The sequence below is a fragment of the Ambystoma mexicanum genome, chromosome 6q (genome assembly GCF_040938575.1).
Source record: "Ambystoma mexicanum isolate Mex_15411 chromosome 6q, UKY_AmexF1_1, whole genome shotgun sequence".
NCBI lineage: Eukaryota > Metazoa > Chordata > Amphibia > Caudata > Ambystomatidae > Ambystoma > Ambystoma mexicanum.
In genome coordinates this window covers 165,923,926-165,942,643 of record NC_090937.1, presented here as the reverse complement: position 1 = coordinate 165,942,643, position 18,718 = coordinate 165,923,926, and positions in this window count along the sequence as shown.

Sequence of the window (18,718 nt, the reverse complement as noted above, 5' to 3'; positions counted from 1 at the left end):
GGAATGGGGCGGTAAGTCCGCCATCCGCCATGGCGTAAAGGGACTTTGCGCCATGGCGGAAAAGTCCGCCGATGGCGGAAAAAATCCGCCAGGGTCGTAATGAGGGCCATTGTGTCTTATTGGGGTAAATTTGGGGTTTGGCTGTATTTTCTTACCGTAAAAATATTGGCGGTAATTTGGTGGTAAATTTTGTCTTGCATTTAGATTGGGTTTGGCCTCATATTATTTTAGTGACCATACTTTGTTAGCTTACATTGGTGGTAATTTTAGTGGTGTGTTATTTTACAGGATTTAGTGGTGAGCATGGTTTTCTCCCTTATACTATAACCCCATCATAAAACAAAACCTTACTTTCTATTATGACACCTCTTAGTTGTCTGTAGAGAGCCCCAGACCTATGCACTGTTGGGACCCAATAATTTTATTCAGAGCGCCACCTACAGTTTGTGGTTGGTATCACTGGTATCACTGGCTTATCTACATCCAGCAATCTATGCGCCCTTAGGCATCACTGGCTCATGGACGTCCAGCAATCTATATATTATATCAGATTCCTTCTAATCAGCATGCAAGGAAGGTACACACTCACACACAAACCTTTTTTTGTCACTGAATAATTTTAGCTCCTTCTGGGTTGTTATTTTACCTACAATAGTAAATTGACAAATGCACTACTGAAGAGAAATGAACCTCCCCTGTACTGTATACTTTATATGTATATAAATAAGTTCAAAGATGCAAAAATGACACCAAAGTCCCATTTGTTTGTATATACCGTCATTATATTATATACAAATATAATTCACAATCATTAAATCTTACCATGAATCCATTGCATCGTCATCTGGAATACAAAGAGAAAACAAAATAGAACCAGCAGATCTTTTTAAATAAACATACATTGACTTCCCTGCCTTTCTGCCCTCCACTAAAGCTCAGTCATTCATGCAGCATTTCACAGTGTCCTCACTTGTACATATCTTACCAAAAGTGTTTCTTTGAAGTTCCGAGCGTGACCTTGCTACTTTCGCAAATGCAGGCCCAGTATCAGCATGGACCGCTCCTGTAATCTTGTGTGTGTGTGGGGAGCGCCGGCGAGATATCTTCTCAAGCCAGCGCTCAGTGACCCCTTGGACTTCCGTCTGTCTTCACTGCCCAGTCTCCACTAACTGCTCTCCGCAAGTTTTGCCATTAGCAAAACTCAGAGCCTTCCTACTTTATTTACGTGGCATGTCTGCAGACACTTTCTTCCAATCAGGTCGAAATAATGTTTTCTGAGCCACCCTTAATTTTTAGAACAATAAAATCCTTGCTCTCGGAGCAACTGTTTCAGTTATTTCCTGCTGAGCATACTTTCTGCTCTCCACATGCTAACACAGAAAGGAAGAAAAAAAATGCCATTGTGCATTTAAAATGCATTTCAGCAGTGCCACCAAAACATGTTTTTTCACCTCATTTTGCACATGAGACTACATTTATTTAATTAATTATTTATTTAGATTTATATAGCGCACAAGCAGCCCAGGGGCATTGAGGCGCTGTTACTTGCAATAACTTAGTTACATGGTACACATGATAGCGATTGTTGACACATTATGAATAGTACAAGAAATCATACTGTTGTTACAAATATTGCATTTGGTCGTATATTACAAGATATATGATAAGTATTCGTGCTGATGTGTCGGTCCTTATGTGAAGAGGGTAGTTTTCAGTGTTTTGCGGAAAGTGGTGAGGGAGTCCTCAACACGGATAGTGGGAGTTAGGGCATTCCAGTGAGTGGGCGCGAGATAGGGGAAGCTGGATCCACCCGCTTTTACTCTTTTTACTAGTGGCACAGAGAGCATGTTGGTGTACGGTGATCTGGTTGACCTGGTAGTGGAGACAGGGTGGATCCTTTGAGAGAGGTATGCTGGAGCAGTGAAGTGAATGCACGTGTGGGTCAGTGTTAGGGCTTTGAATACGATCCTTTCCTTTATTGAGAGCCAGTGGGCTAGTTTTCTGGCTTCAGAGATGTGTTCTCTTTTAGCAATGCCTTGGGCTGCCCGGAGAGCATTGTTCTGTATTACTTGCAGTCTCTCTAAGTTTTTGTTGGAGGTTCCTCGAAGGAGTATGTTGCAGTAGTCTAGCCTGGAGCCGGTGATGGCTCTGGCTATGTTGGTGCAGTTCTCTTTGGAGAGAAAGGGTCTGATTGCGTTGTTAAGTTTGGTATGATATGCAGCTGTGGCTGCTATTGCGTTGACTTGTCTATCCATGGATAGGCTGGAGTCCAGGTAGACTCCCAGAGTTTTGACAGAATCGGAGACCGGGATTTTAATGGAGTCAATGGTGAAGTGGCTAAATTGGGCATCTAGATTTTTTAGCGTGTCGGGGGAACCTACCAGGAGGAGTTCCGTCTTGTCAGAGTTGAGGCATAGTCCGTTGTCTGCCATCCAGGCTTGGATGGTGTTGTAGAGGTTGTTGAGGGTCAGGGAGTCGGTGTCATAGTTACCTGTGAGAGTGAGGAGGATCTGGGTGTCGTCGGCGTAGTTGGTGTATGAGATGCCCATAGCGTCGAGGATGAGGAAGAGGGGTTGTGTGAAGATGTTGTACAGGGTGGGGGAGAGACAGGAACCTTGGGGTACACCACAAAGTATAATAGTTGGCGATGCGGCGGCTAGGTCAGAGAATACTTGCATGGTTCTGTCTTGTAAGAAGGAGGTGATCCATGCTGTGGCCTCTGGGGAGAATTCGGCAGTGGAGGAAAGGTGGTGGCATAGGATGCCATGATCCACAAGGTCGAATGCCGCGGATAGGTCAAGGAGTAGGAGAAGTGCTGGTTTACCCATGTCTCTAGCAATGTCCATTTGGTTTTTCAGGTCAAGTAGGGCGGTTTCGGTCCCGTGTCTGGGGCGGAAGCCAGATTGGCGGAGTCCAAGGAGTTTGTTCTCTTCAATGAAGTGCTGGACCTGCAAGTAGGCTGCTTTGTCCAATATTTTGAGGAGGAATGGGACAGTGGTGATGGGTCTGTAGTTGTTGGGGGAGGTGGGATCGAGAGTTGTTTTTTTCAAAAGAGGGCAGACCCAAGCTTCCTTGAGGGAGGCGGGGACTTTCCCTGTGGTAAAGGAGGCATTCACAAAGGCTGTTAGGAAGGGAGCTAGTGCTTCCGTGCAGTCTTTGATAATGGAGGCTGGGCATGCATCACCTTTGCAGTTAGAGGGCTTGATGTTCCTCATAATGTTGATGATGTCTTTTTCTTGAATGGGTTTGAAGGAGAAGGGTAGGGGGGGATCCGGGGCAGGTGATGGGATAGGGATATGCATACTGGGTAGGGCTTGTTTAGTGGCTAGTATTTTGCTTTTGAGGAGGCTTAATTTGGTTTGCATGGCCGTTTGTATTTTGTCACACCAGTCTTTGTCTTTGGTGAAATTCTGGGGGGCGGGAGTGGGTGTCTCGAGCTCTCTGAAAATGGCGAAGATTTCTTTGGTGCTAGATTGGGCTTCCGAGATTCTGGATTCAAAGGATTTGGCCTTTGCTTGGGTGATTGCCTTTTTGTATTTGGTGGATAGGGCTTTAAAGATCATCTTGTCTTTTTCAGAGTGGGACATTTGCCACTGTGTGAGTGCGGCTTTTTTCTCATTGCGGAGTGTGAGGAGCTCAGGGGTGAACCAAGAGTTGGAATGGGTAGTGGGTTTGGATTTGCGAGGTTTGAGAGGGGCAATGGAGTTGATAGCTGCTTTGATGGCAGTATCATAGGTTGTTGCGAGTGTTTCTGGGTCTGATGAAAAAGGTGGTCTGCAGGCTGGGCCTTGGAGGAAGGGCATTGGCCTTTCCTTAGTGAGCTGGCGGGAGCTTCTGGCGAGGCAAGGTGGGAGTGGTTGAGGTAAGGGGGCAGCAGGGGAGCTAGTGGTGAGGATGCTAAAGGTGATGATGTGGTGGTCAGACGACGGGGTGGGATTGTTGCCTGTAATGATGAGTGGGCAGTTGTGCTGTGCTTTCCAGTTGAGCGTTCTGCCCCGAGTGTGAGTTGGGCTAAGGATGGTGTTCTTGTAGCCTAGAGCATTGAGGGCAGAGTCAAGGGATTTGGCTGCTACGTCCTTACTATCCCAGCGCCCTTGGTTGACATCCCCGAGGAGAATGGCTTTAGACTGTTTTTTGAGGTTGTCAGAGAGGAGGTGGATGAGAGAGGCTTGGAAGTCTCCTGTTGGGCCTGGAGGGCGGTAGATAGTGTGCACAGTAATGGTGCAGTGGGGAGAGAGGGTTATTTTGACTTGGAGGTAGTCGCTGTTGTTGTTGGTCAGGGATTTCTCTACCTTTCTGATAGAGGGCGAGTCTCTGGCAATAATTGCTACACCTCCACCTTTGGAGAGGCGATCTTGTCTAGTTATGGAATAGCCAGGGGGTAGGGCGAGGGATAGCGCCGGGCCGGAGGCCTCATGTAGCCATGTTTCTGAGATCATGAGTAGATCTAGGTCGTGGGAGCTTAGGAGGTCGTGGATGTCTAGGGCGGGGGCATTGATGGACCTAGCGTTAATCATGGCGCATTTCAGGTGGGGTTCAGTAGTGGCTGAGAGGGGGTTCATGATGAGAGAGGGTTTGGTGGAGGGGGGGTTGAGCTCTGGGTGTTAGGGGTGATGCACAACCCAGATTTTACACTGGGGGTCTCATTTTCAGAGGTGGTGGACACAGGTGGCATAGCATTTGGCACACTAGCATTAAAAATGGTGGTAGAAGAATTGCATATCACAGATTTTACACTGGGTGTCTCATTTTCAGCGGTGGTGGACACAGGTGGCATAGCATTTGGCACACTAGCATTCAAAATGGTGGTAGAAGAATTGCATATCACAGATTTTACACTGGGGGTCTCATTTTCAGCGGTGGTGGACACAGGTGGCATAGCATTTGGCACACTAGCATTCAAAATGGTGGTAGAAGAATTGCATATCACAGATTTTACACTGGGGGTCTCATTTTCAGCGGTGGTGGACACAGGTGGCATAGCATTTGGCACACTAGCATTGAAAATGGTGGTAGAAGAATTGCATATACAGATTTTACACTGGGGGGCTCATTTTCCGTGGTGGAGGACACATTTGTAATCACATTGGTTATGGAGGCGGTATAATTATACGAAAAGTTAAGTACTTTGTTGGTGGCTGTGATGGTAGTACTTGAGGTGGATGCAGGCTTTGAGGTTTTGCGGGTGTGCCTGGCCTTATCAGCGAGTAAAGAGGGTTGTACAGTGCGTGAGCATAGCCGTGTATTACGGGTGCTCGTGGGAATGGGCTGTGAGCTGATGGCGGCTTGCAAAGTACGGGCGCGCAACCTGAAGCGCCTTGAGGTGGTGCAAGGGTTAGAGAGAAGCTTGCAAGGGTAGTGCTTCTTACCTTCTGGGTGCGGCGTAGGTTTTGGGCAAACGGCAGACGAGCAGCGAAGAGCTGCAAAGAGCACAGGAGGCCTTTTCTCTTGGCCTTCTCTCGTCGGCTTCGCCTCTCTGCCCTCTCCCCCTCCATTTAAAGCAGGAGGGGAGGGGCGGGCAGGCGGACACAGCAAATGGGAACCTGGGCATGCGGCGGCAGCAGTTGTTGATGTGGATGCCTCCATGGCAACGGCATCCATTTTGGGGCTATATATATATATATATATACATTATAATGTTAGGGAAGTTAGATTAGTATTTAGTAATGTTAATTGAGTTAGTCAGTTATATGAATAATGTAGTCTTCCATGTATGAGGTATCCAAAAAAAATGGTGCACTTCATTGTTTGGCCTGGCATCACTAAGCTTCTATGTGTGCCTTTCTCTCTGAAGTTTCAAGTTGTGTTTGGCTGGGTTGTAAATTATGTACTTTGCATGCCACCAACAGCACCTCTACATGTCATACTGGCTAAATAAAAAAATATATATCTGCTGGCAAAATACTGCTACATGCTGGCAATAAAATGCCATTGCATTTGCAATAGAAAATGGCAATACCTTTTGGTAAAATATATCTGTCCTTACAGGCCCTCAATAATTGGTTGGCACATTTGTACCCTTCTGGAATATTCCACTCAATAGCAGCATGCAAGCTGGTACCCCAGGTGCTGGAGGGTCTGACCAAGCCTCCCCACCCAATTAGCCCAACATCCATCATCACTCCTGCTGTCTGTCATCCAATTAGTCTTTTGAACTCGGCCTTGCAAAGGATCACTGTGCCTGAGAATAAAAGGGAGTGTGAGCATGGCCTTATCGTCTGGTCTCATTGTAGCTTGCCCAAAGTCTATTTTCATCTGACCATGTGACTGGAGACCTTGTTTTGATCTCTTTCTTCGCATTTAACACTATCAAATCCATAAAACTGGCACTTCTAGTGTTTTTCCATTACACCTCAACAGAAGCTCATCTTGCTTCTCACATTAATTGTATCTTCTCAAGTAGATAACCAGGTTCTTGGCAGCCCCAACTCTTGTCACTAGGCCAGGCAAGCCTTCTTGAATCTTCCTTCAGCATCAGCTGTTTTCTTGTACTGTGCCACACTTTCAGCCCTTCTATTCATGGGGTCTTAGTTTGATAAAATGTGTTGTGGAACATCCAGATTCTATACACACTTATATATGGCGGCAATGCCTGCAGTCTATTCAATACGTATAGCCAGCCTCATGATTACTCGGTCTACTTGCGTTACAGCATCTGTACAATTGTAAAATGGCTTGCATGTTCTTCAGTGCTCTCTGCCTGCGCAATCTTCATTTTGCTCACAAAATGTTACCCATCTTCACACTTCTTCCGCAACTTTCTTCAGAAGACTGTCATTTCTCTGTGGATACATTATATAGATTTTTCTCAACGGATAACTTGTTTCAAGGACTCTTCGCGGTATAGGTACCATTACTGGCATTGCGCGTGTTGCAATTTCTAGTTTCCAACATATAGGCAGAATGGGGGCGGGACTTTTAGGAGAGGCACTTGGCTCCTCCTCTACAATGGTTTTGCAAATGTGTCAGTGTTTTATTTTTTGAAACGTGTCAAAATAGTAAGTACAATTGATTTTGTCAAGATATAATTTATATGACTATTTTGTGCACGTACATTTTGACACCTTAGAAAAACTAAAACATGGACAGATTTGCAGAAAACCTGTGCAAGGAGCATTGGTAAGGACTTGAAAGCGTGGAACTGTATCCGTGTTTTATTTTTGGAAAAGTGGTATGACGTAGGTAGAAAAAATAGTGATATAACTTTGCTGACTGAGGTATAGCCTGTGGCCATGGGCAGTGGCCATATTGTCCGGGTCATAGTCAAAGGCCATGACCCGGACAATCTGGCTAATGGCCATGACCTCAAGGGACTGGGAATGGGAAAATAATATTCTGCTTATGATAACAGCCTGATGTACTGGACTGGACTGGATTACAACAAAGTTCCATGACGACCATCAGCAAGGATCTGAAAGCATGTTTTTGCAAATCTGTCTTGTGTTTTATATTCCAAAGTGTCAGAATGTAAGTAGAAAAACTAGTGATATACCTTTGGTGTCTGGGTAGTGGGCCTGGCCCTCAGCAAATGCAAATGGGTACTCTGATTTACTTATTGCGGAATGCTGCATGCCCCTTGGATTTTGGAGACTGGCCATGGCTGCAAGCCATGAGCACTGGCAATTGGTCACATTATTAGGGTATACTGTAAACTGAACTAGGATGAACTAAGATGTAGGGGAGGTGCAGTAAATAATGCGGGTGGTTTAGTGGGGCTGGGGTGATGGTCAAGCCTCCAGCCATAGGCAATTCAATGATAATTTGCATCCCCAGCATGCGCTGCTGATAACAACACAAATAAGTATGTGTTGCAAAAATTATGTTTGTTAAAGGAGGTTTATACTTCTTATATATATGTTAAAAGAGGAATTATTAATAACTTATATACAGTGATGTAACATCATGAAACATTGTGGCTTTTAAAAACCTATTAAATTGATAGAAAAACCTTTGTTAAAGGGACATTGTGTTTTATATTTACCCCACCCTTGGGTCTCCTCTGCCCCAGCAGTTAGCTAGTGGTCTCCCACCTTGGCATCCCTAGTCGCTTTCTTCATGGAGTCCCATGAGCACTTGCCCATCCGTATTGCCCTAATTATGCACTTCTCTCACTGCACAATGCACAAGTGTATGTATCAGAGCACTGTGTACATTTTATTGTATGAGAAAGGGAAATGCAGATGCAAAATATTTGTACAACATTGTTAAGTGGTAGTCGGTGTGAAAGATAGGTAGATATGGTTATAAGCAGAGTTTTTGGAAGAGATTGGTGGATGGATGAGTAACTTGCGAAAGCAGGCAATGAGGGAGTCTTACAAACATAAAAGTAAAAAGGGTAGAAAGGGTTTTCCCGTGCGATGGTGTGCACATGCCATCCAGGTCTATTATCGATGCACGGCCTGGAAAGGGGACTGTGGAGAACGTGGACAGTTATACAGGCGCATTGTTTATGGTGCTTATAGTATGCTAGATAAAAGTATTCAGGACAGAAAATTGTTTCTGCCTTTTATGTTTTTCTCTAGTATACAATTTTCCATTATTACCTAGAGTATAATGTAAAATGCTAATGAAAATGTCGGAGAATCGTATTGAGTGTAACTACATTACTGAAAAAATGTAAAGTTGATGAAGTCTATCAGATAATTTGTTTTAGTTCAATGTTTTAACTGTGAAAGGTGGTTCCTAAAGGAACCTCTTTTGGTGTTTTTTTATTTTTTATTATTTTATTGTTTTGCAGGAGAGGTCAGGAAGTAAGGTGGGGAGGGAAGTGAGGGAAGGGGAAAGATGGTGTGTGTGCCTTAAATGTAAAGTAAGGGGCAGTGTTTCTCATGCCCCTTCTCCTGCCCCTTGATTTCAGCCTCGAAAGCACTTCGAAACTGCTCCCCCCTGCAGAGTGGTGTGTTGCAGTATATACAGAGTAATGTTGTCTTGGAAAGATAGGGATGAAAAGTTTATTTTATGACTAGAAAGGTAGCTAGTGGGATGTTCTGCCCAACAGGAGTAGCCTGTGTGGTGGCAATATTGGTTGAGGAAGATAAGGTAGAGGAAGATAGCCTACTGCTTCAATAAAAGAAACAGCGTTTCTCAGAGCATCTCAGTGGTTGGATTTGGTGTGGCGGCGATTGGAGTTGGTCCCGTAGGAGTACTGCCCAGGTTGTCTGTGACCTTTGTAGCCTTAGCCTTCGGTACATCCCCAACGGTGGTAAAAAACGGCCACACCCATGATTCTCTCTGGGTGCTAGACGTAGGCATTTACTCTATTTCATCTTCCTGGTGCTCTTGATTGTTCTGTGAATGATTCCACTTTTTCTGTTGTGGAGGCCCTCCAGGTGGTTGTGGTGGCTCCTGGGGAGGAGGGATGGCCATGGCTGATGCAATTTTCGAAGTTAAATAGCAGTTGTGCTAATATTGTTCCAAGCATGTGCTTTCTCCTGGATTGCACATGGAAAGTCATGAAGAATAGGTCTAAGAGCTGTGCAAGGGTAAATGTTCAACTTATATATTTAAAATTGCACTCAGTTTCGGTTCAAGGGAAGTCTTAAACTAGCTTCATGAACAGATAGAATAGTCAGGGGTTAGCTAAATTAGCTGAAAAGGCAATTCCGAACTGTTCACGAAGCACGGACCCATTTGTGCAACATGGACGTGTTTGCAAACACGTTATCACACTGAGACATCCACGAATGTCAGTGAACAGGAAACAGTGCTAAAACGTTTAGGAAACTTCATTTAGGTGTTAGAAATGTTGCTAGCAGGTGGGGAACAGCACAGTTTTTACTTGAAACTGTTTAGATTGGCTGAAAATGCTGATATATTGAGGTAAGTAGGATATTAGGAACTTGAAGGACATTAGGGTGAAATGTAGTGAATGAACTTTGTTAAAAGGACGTTATAGTTAAGATGCACTAATAAAAACCAATGAAATTCACTGAAAAAACGTTGTTAAAAGGACGTTATAGATACGTTACATTCATAAAACTCTGAAAATAATTGAAAAACATTGTTAAAGGGACGTTATGGTTAAGTTGCACTAATAAAAACCTATGGAATTCAGTGAAAAAACATTGTTAAAGGGATGTTATGGTTAGAAGTAAAACTGAAAAAAATGAAATTCATCAGTTATAGTAAGCTAAGCACCCATAACCCATGCCACCACCATGCACTGCTAAGACTAACACCCAGGACATCATAGATGACATCACCTTCCACCTCATCTACAGATCACCTCACAGAAGTGACTCTTTCATTACAGACATTTCCAACTTACTCTCCTTTGCCAAATTAGCACATTCTAGTATTGTCTTTCTTGGTGATTTTAACGTCCAAGAGTCACAAACTGACAAACACACCTTAAGCATGCTGTTCACACAGACCCCTTCCATGGACCTTAAGCAAATTGTGCTCTCCCCACGCACAAAAAAGACAACACCCTAGACCTAGTCTTTACATCATCCCCTGCATTACCTTTGCAGACCCTATCCCACTTCACTGGTCTGACAATGCAGCCATCCCCGTATCACTCACCTACAGCTCACAGAGGTCAGGCTAAATTCCCCCTCACTCAATGCTGCTCATTCAAAACATCCTGGTCAATGAGCTGGAAGCAAACATTTCAGACTTCCACACCACAGGGAATGCCTTGGGCTTCCTGGAATTATTCAGCAACTCTGCTACGAAACTGGTGGGCAATCATGCCCCCCTAAAATCCAGTTGGCTGAAGAGCAAACCATCTGCCCCTGGTACACCCTCAAGCTACCCTCCAACAAATGCTCAATTAGAGCCCTAGAAAAACTGTAGTGCAAAAACCATAACTTGGGAGACCTCACCATCCTCAAATCTATGTGTGCAAACCGTAGGATTCTGATTACAGAGGCAAAAACTGCTTTCTACCCCACCAGCATTGCGGCAACCTCCAAAAAGAGCAAAGCCGTCTTTTAAGTAGTAAAGCATTGTACCAAACCCTCACTAGGCTCCGTGCTACCAGCAACTCAAGAAAAATGCGATGAAATCAATGTATTTTTTATTGAAGAAATAGACAATATCCTAGAGACCATCAAATCAACCTTTCACATCATTAGAATCCCTTGAACCCTGGCCTGCACACTGCCCGTGTGGATCAAATTCTCTCCTCTCTTTCCCCCGGTTCGCTTAAAAATGATTGCCGCCCTCAAATCTACTTCTTACTCTGAAGATATTATTCTGGCGTCCATCAATAAACAATTGATTGGCCAGGCGTTCAATGCTCTCCTCAGCATTACCAATGCTTCCCTTGCAGAAGGATCATTCCTGGACACCCTCAAAACTGGTCTCATATGACCTCTTTTAAAAAAAAAAAACCTAGATCCAGATGAGCTATCCAGCTACTGGCCCATTACGATCCTCCAGTTTATTGGCACAATGTTGGGAAAAGTAGGTCAGAGTTCTGCCCCAACTGTAGCATCGAGATAGCCAACATCCAGAGGGTGGATGAGGCACTCCAAATCTTAGATATATGTGACTCATGCCTCCTCATCCTCCTTGACCTCTCTGCTGCATTTAACACTATCAACCATTGCATCCTTCTCTCCCTCCTTGCTGACAGGATGGATTCATGGCACTGTCCTGAATTGGTTTACCTGCTTCCTCTCAGGCAGAAACTAGGCTGTTCAAATGAACATGTTGTGTTCTAACCAACTCCAGGTGTCCTGTGGTTCACCCAAGGCTCCATCATATCACAAATCATTGTTTAATGTTTACATGGAGCCTTTGGGCACTATCATAAAAGATCTTTATCTAGCCATATACCACATTTTGGATGATATTCAGTTGTACATGAGAGTAAATAACACACAGGACATCATTTGTCTGTGCGATTTCCTAGCCATCATCCTGTCCTGGATGTCAACTGCCTATCCCAAACTAAACTCATCCAAGACTGAATTCATCCTCATGGGTCCACCCTCTAAAAAATAACTTGTCCAAAAATGGCTGAATGATATGCACCTAAAAGAATTTGATACACAACTCTCAGACTCAGAAAAATCCTTAGGCCTTACCATGGACAGCAAGCAGCCTGTCCTTACCGAGACACATAGCCAAAATAGCCCAAATAGATTGGCTCAGAATCTCCAACCTTCGAGAAATCAAACCCTACCTCCAGCCTCAGGATTTCTCGACCGTAGTGCAGGCCCTTCTGCTCTTGCATATCGATGCGGGAAATGCTCTCTTTACAGCGCTCTCAGCTGCTCACTTGACTCCCCTGAAAGCAGTCCACCATGATGCATCATGTCTTATTACAGGAGCACAGAAATGTGACCAAATTACCCCCATCCTATGCGAACTACATTGGCTTCCAGTCCAAGCCAGGATACTGTTTAAGATGGCATGTATCATCTGAAAAAGCAGCCACGGGTAGCACACCAGCGTGCCTGGTGGTTAACCCGCACATATCTGGTGGCACACGCTCCTCACACAGCAAATTGACCAACCGGAGAAGGATGAAGAGAGGACACGGCTTGGAATGCCCCCACAATTCTCCAATTTTGGTAATCTCTCAAAACATTGATCTTTCAACAACACCTGACCAAGGACTGACTCCAATGGATGCAAATACCGACAAACAGACGTCATAATATTGCGTTACTGCTAAAGGATAGCAGCACAAATGCTGGCTACCACACTCTGTACAGTGCACCGCTGCTCTCAAGCTAGATGTGTGCTTAAAACAATACAAATAAAAAACAAACGGGATGATGTTGCTGACATAATTGGAAAAAAATACCTACTATTGCTGGTGAAAATTATTTCATCTTGGGTTTCCAGTATTTTATATAGGAACTCTGCATTTGGCCTCATCCCCTTTATAATGTATGGCAAGGGTACATTATCCCATATATAAATTATGAGATTATTATTATACAAACTGCTGATACATACATATATAAAAACGACTGGCGATATATTGCCAGAATAATGTTACCACAGAATGCTCTGTGTTAAAGTCACCGAACATGGATGTTTAACAAGGTACTGGTGTGGACTCCATTGCATTGTTTCATTAATATACATACTGTTTCGCTCATGTCTTCATACAATCTCAAGAAACTATTTTTCTTTTTAGAGGTTCGTCATCAATGTCATCTCCCATGTGTCAATGTCATTTGAAGCAGTAATCCCCTTTGCGTCCTTTTTCGTGTCATTCTCCTGACCTCGCTTTAAAGGGTAAATTCCTTGGCAATGGAATTGCGGGCTTTGCGATTGCAGTGATAACAGAAACACATGTGTCAAGTAGATTATCTGCTATTGTGTGGCTGCACTGGCATATGGTTTATCCTTATGCGATATGTGCAACGTTCCCACTCCCTCCTTCGCTGCAGCTCTCTGGCCGGCCTCTCTTGGCCCTCTTCCTGCTCCTACCTGCAAGGCAAAAAACCTTGGGGTCATCTTCGACTCCACACTCTCCTTCTCTCCTCACATATCCGACGTCTCTAAGAAGTCACACTACCAGCTACACCTCCTCAGAGGCATCCTTCCTTTCCTCTCCTTCCCCCAGAAGCTCACTGTCTCTAGAGCCCTGGTTCTCTTGAAGCTGGACTACTGTAACAGCCTCTATCTGAATCTGCCCGCCTCTACTCTCCGCCCTTTGCAACTCATCCAGAACAGGACTGCGAGACTTGTCCTTGGCCTCAAGCCCAGGGACTGTATATCTGCAGGACTGAAATCACTGCACTGGCTCCCAGTGACTGCAAGGATCAAGTTCAAAACCCTCTGCATTGTCCACAAGGCCTTCTGGGGCCTTGGGCCAAAATACCTTCAACTCTCTCTTCCTAAATATCTTCCTTCTCAAGCTCTTCGCTCATTCGCCTCAAACTCCCGCAGAGTCAGCCGCTTCTCCAAACAATGAGTTGGGGGCAGATCTCTCTCCGCTGCAGAGGCCTCCCTCTGGAACAGTCTTCCTGCCTCCCTGAAACTTGAGGAGAACCATCTCTGGTTCCGGAAGCACCTCAAAACCTTCCTCTTTGTCTCTGCTTTCTCCCCCCCTCTCCCCTGCTAATACTACTGAAACTGCACTGAATCTGCAACTGGGCCACTCACCGTTCTCGGTCCTTGGCCCAGCCACTCTCCCCTGCACTGCCTCCATGGCAACACCTGCACTACGGGACTGTGTCTGTATCCCTACAGCCCCCCTTCCCAGCACTTGTTTGCACTTACTTCGCACTTGCCACCAGCTGGTCCTTGTTATTTATCCTGTTTGCTGTATGCTATTAACCCTGTACTGCACTTTCCCCTCTCCCTTTCCCCCTTGCACTTTTCCCTTTCCCTCTACCCTTTGCACTTGCGCGATCTGAATGACACCTGGCCTAGTAGGATCGTTGTCTGTCTCCCATTGTCCCCCCCCCCCGCTTCGTCACGCCTTGAAACACTTGTGTATAGGGGCGTTACAAATGCCATATCATATCATAACGTTTCTGCACATATAACCCAGCCGGAGCCAAGGTAACCGCTGCTTAAATTATTAAAAAGGTTTGAGCGCACTCTGGTAATTATGTTTCTTATTCGTTCATTGACCCCATGACTATTCTATCTGTTCATGAAGCTAGTTTAAGACGTCCCTTAAATGGAAACTGAGGGCCGTTTTTAATATATATAAGAAACATCATTATCTCTTATGTCATAGGCACTTTTCTGGTGCCTCCTAATGTTTGCGACCCTTGGTCCTAATTTTACGCAGAAATGAATGCTGTGAATACAAGGCTTACGACGTGTATGTGTGTTGGGATTCTTTCCTGTTTATTCAGTACATTATGCGCTAAACTGTCAAGCCGCTGGCATTTGCTTTTACTCCGAGACTTGGGACAGATTGGAGACGTTTGTTTTGTGTTTAAAGGCTTCAATTGTGCCATAATCCACATCCGAATTCAGACTACACAAATATGCACACTGCTTCTCAGGCCCTGTGTGCCTCGCGCTGTCATGAATTATTCACAAGAGTTCAGGAGCCAAACCAATCTCTCCACTTTCGGAAAAAGGAGCTGTATACATGCTGTTCCTAAAACAGTACAATTACCCTTGCCATTCACTGATAACACTTGTATCACAGAAATATAGCACGTGGTCTTTCTTTCTCCGTTAAATGTGTGTGATACAACACTAAACTCCTGGTACAAAAGAAGAGCAAGTAGGCAATACTGGGGTCATTTACCCTTTCCTCACTCTCACAGCAGAAACTGCTTGCAATATCGTTTCCGGCTTGTCATGTCCATTGTGACTCAACCAAGGACATGACGTCGCAGCAGAAGGAGGGGCTTTAAGGAGAGGCCTACAATGAGGGCATCCTACTTCTTTAGCGGCCCTGATTCATTAGCCTGACCCAGGGGACAGAACTAAAACATGCTTGTCGCTAAAAGAGCATTTTTTTTTTCAAATATTGTGCTTCCTTTCCATCAAATCCTTTACATGGGTCGGGCATGTGTGTCTCTTAAAATGTGACAGATTCTGAATGCCCCAAGTTTCCTTGCCATGTGTGATGCCGTTCTTTTGATAATGGTCACAAAAATGCAGCAGTGCTGGTGTGCGTAAAGGGCAGAGGTTAGACCTACAGCATGCAGTCCTAGGCTTTCAAAGGCAGTCAGAGCATAGTTGTCTATAGGCTCCATGTCAGGCGTCACACCTTTTTCCTGCCCTGGTTTTGTGTAGTATATGCTGTGACGTGTAGGGCCATTTGAAATCAACAAGTCCCCTGATGCAATGCACTCAATCATAACTGGTGAAGGTGTCACACTCAACGGGGCGTCGAAACAGCTATATTTATAAAAGTGAACATTTTTGGGTTTGTTTGTGGCATGGCAGAGCATTTATCCTTATACATTCCACACTGTTTCACCAATCAGCACCACATTTTGCATAGTTACCTGTTAAGACCCTCTGGAGAACACTGGCTACATGACATTTGGACTTCCCACGCCATTCCCGTATTTCAGCAAAAGTCAAAAATGTTTTGTAGGTTTGTGGCTTGACAAAGTGTTGTTAATTATACAATTTCACACCGTTTCACCAATATGCACCAAATTGTGCATAGTTACCCAATAGGGCTCTCCAGGCAATACTGGCTAAATGACATTTGGACACTGCACCCCGTTCCTCAGATTTCAGCAAAAGTCAACATTTGTGTGTGGGTTTGTGGCGAAATGTTCCTTATACAATTCCACACTGAATCACTATTCGGTGCCAACGTTTGCATAGTGACCTGTTAGGACCCTCCAGACATTACTGCCTACATGATATTTAGACACCTTACCCCTTGCCCCGGATTTCAGCCCCTTCACACGTGAGACGGTTGCAATAAATTGGCGCAACATCAATGTGGTTGTAGAAAGACCGGTCCTCAAACCTAGAATGCACGGTTTCTGGGACATTTGCACCATAAAGCACCGTAACAAAATGCACCACGCCAGGGTGAGGCAACAAGTGGGGAGAGACCACAGTAGGTCCCAATATGCAATAACACACCAACTCTCACTTCCCCCCAACTTCTGCTCTGGGGTATGTCAGCCAGCCACACATGCCCATTCTCACTGCAGTTTACTTCAGAGTGCAAAGCACATCAAGCGATAAGCGAATCAGAACACTGACCTACAGGATCATTGATTTTCAACAATTGATGAGTGCTGTCATGTCTGTCCACAGAACCCGTTCGGAGAATGGGTACTTTTTGCCAGTCTTCTATCAATGTTTGTGAAGTTAAACATGCCTACAGTGTGCTTTTCTGCATGTGCCTATTTGGCCTAAGTATATTAGGACATTTCATGAATTTGACCCATCGTTTTCACCTAAGAATTATTCATTTTTAAAATGTGTATTCTTTTATAATGTTGATTTGAATAAAACATCAAAGTTTTTCAGATTCAAGAAATGAGAATAATAAAAACAACATGTTTTGCCTCTGCAGGCCTTATTTTAAATAGGTATCTCTTACTGTTAAGTATAATTTATTTATTTATGTATGTAATTCATTTGTAAAGCGCACATACAACCCAGAGGCATTGAGGCGCTGTTGTACATACAAGTCAGGTACAGGTATGGGTAGGACAATTAGTCAGACAGTAGGTTATAGGTGGAATGCAGGGAGGGATACGTGCGGTTACATTGATTGCACAGTGATAGTGTTACATACATATTAGTCATTCTGAGCATAACGAGGTAGGGAGACAAGGGGTAGTTGAGTTAAGCGGTTCCATGTGTTAATATCCCTGCAAAAATATCGCCATACAAAAATATCACTATATTTTTCCGGCGATATTAAGGCATGGAACCTGCGGGGGGCACCCCCACAACCCTTGTATTATTTTAAAAGGAGCGGGGGGCACCCCCGCAACCCCTTCTCCCCAAAAACCCTAATATTATCACCACTAAAAATATCGCCTATGGCCGTTCACGACAACCATACATACGACGATATTTTTGGTGGGAATAATATTACCTGATACCGGTTATGAAAAGAGCTGGGTTTTGAATAATGAATAATGCTGGTTTGTGTAACCTATGACCATGTTATATGCTGTGATCTACTGCAAAGTTGAGCGTCAGAGTCAAAATACAAATCACTTTAAACTTAACTGTGGGAGTGGGTGGATCCTACAATGATTTCCTATGGGAATACAGTACGAAAATACACACCCCTTAGCACTTAATTAACAACATTACCAGTCCAGCAGGCCATGTTCAGTTTGAGGTAACTTAATTGAGTGTATACATTATAAGAACACTTTCTTGCATAGTTACAGAGGCAGTGACTTTGATGATGGTTAAACCCAGGCAAACATATTTGGGCAAATTCTTAATCAATATTGGTGATTCCTGTACAATCAAGCGTTTCCAAATGTATCCAGCGATCAGGGTAACAGTTTTGGCAAGTTAGAGCTAAAATGCAGTAAATAGGGCATGTGTAGTTTGATTTTAGGATCACTGAGGGCCCAATTCATAACTTGGCGCAGTGAACGTGCTAAAGAGTACTATTATCAAGTGGTCCTGGGTGTCCTCATAGTCTACAACAGTGCACCTTCAGCATTGCGCCTGTTTTAGGCTTAACAGGCGCAATTCTGAAATCTCAGCAGCATTTTTGTAAAATAACGACATATTTGTTATTTTACAAAACTGCTGCTGAGAACATGGGTGTATATGAACACTTTCGTATACACCAAATTAAGGAGCTTCAAGGTTGCAGGATACAACATTGAAGCTGCTTACTTTGTATATGAAAGTGTTCATATACACCTATGTGGTGTATATGAACAGTTTCATATACACCAAAGTAAGACGTTTCAACGTTGTATCCTGCAATGATGAAGCTGCTTACCTGCACTGCAACAAGGTTTCTTGTGGCACTCCTGTAGAAAAACGGCACCAAAATGGTACCGTATATGTGTGCCACTTTAGCACACATATTAAATTGGAGGTGTGTATCAAGAATACCAGTCTAAAGAGGCAGGTAATGAATGTGGCGGTTGCTAGGTTGTTTTTCAACCCATACTAGCAAACCGCCACATGTAATCCAAAAGTGGCGCATTCCTACCTTCAGAATAGGTCTTAAGTACCGAAAAGGGTGTTAATGTTTTTAATGACCTTTTCACTACTTAACACCAGTTGAGAATTGGGCCCTGAGAGGCAGGAGGTAGACAGTGCAGTTAAGGGAACATGTTTTAGTAAAGTGAGAGGTAGAATATTAAAAAAGGATTATGTT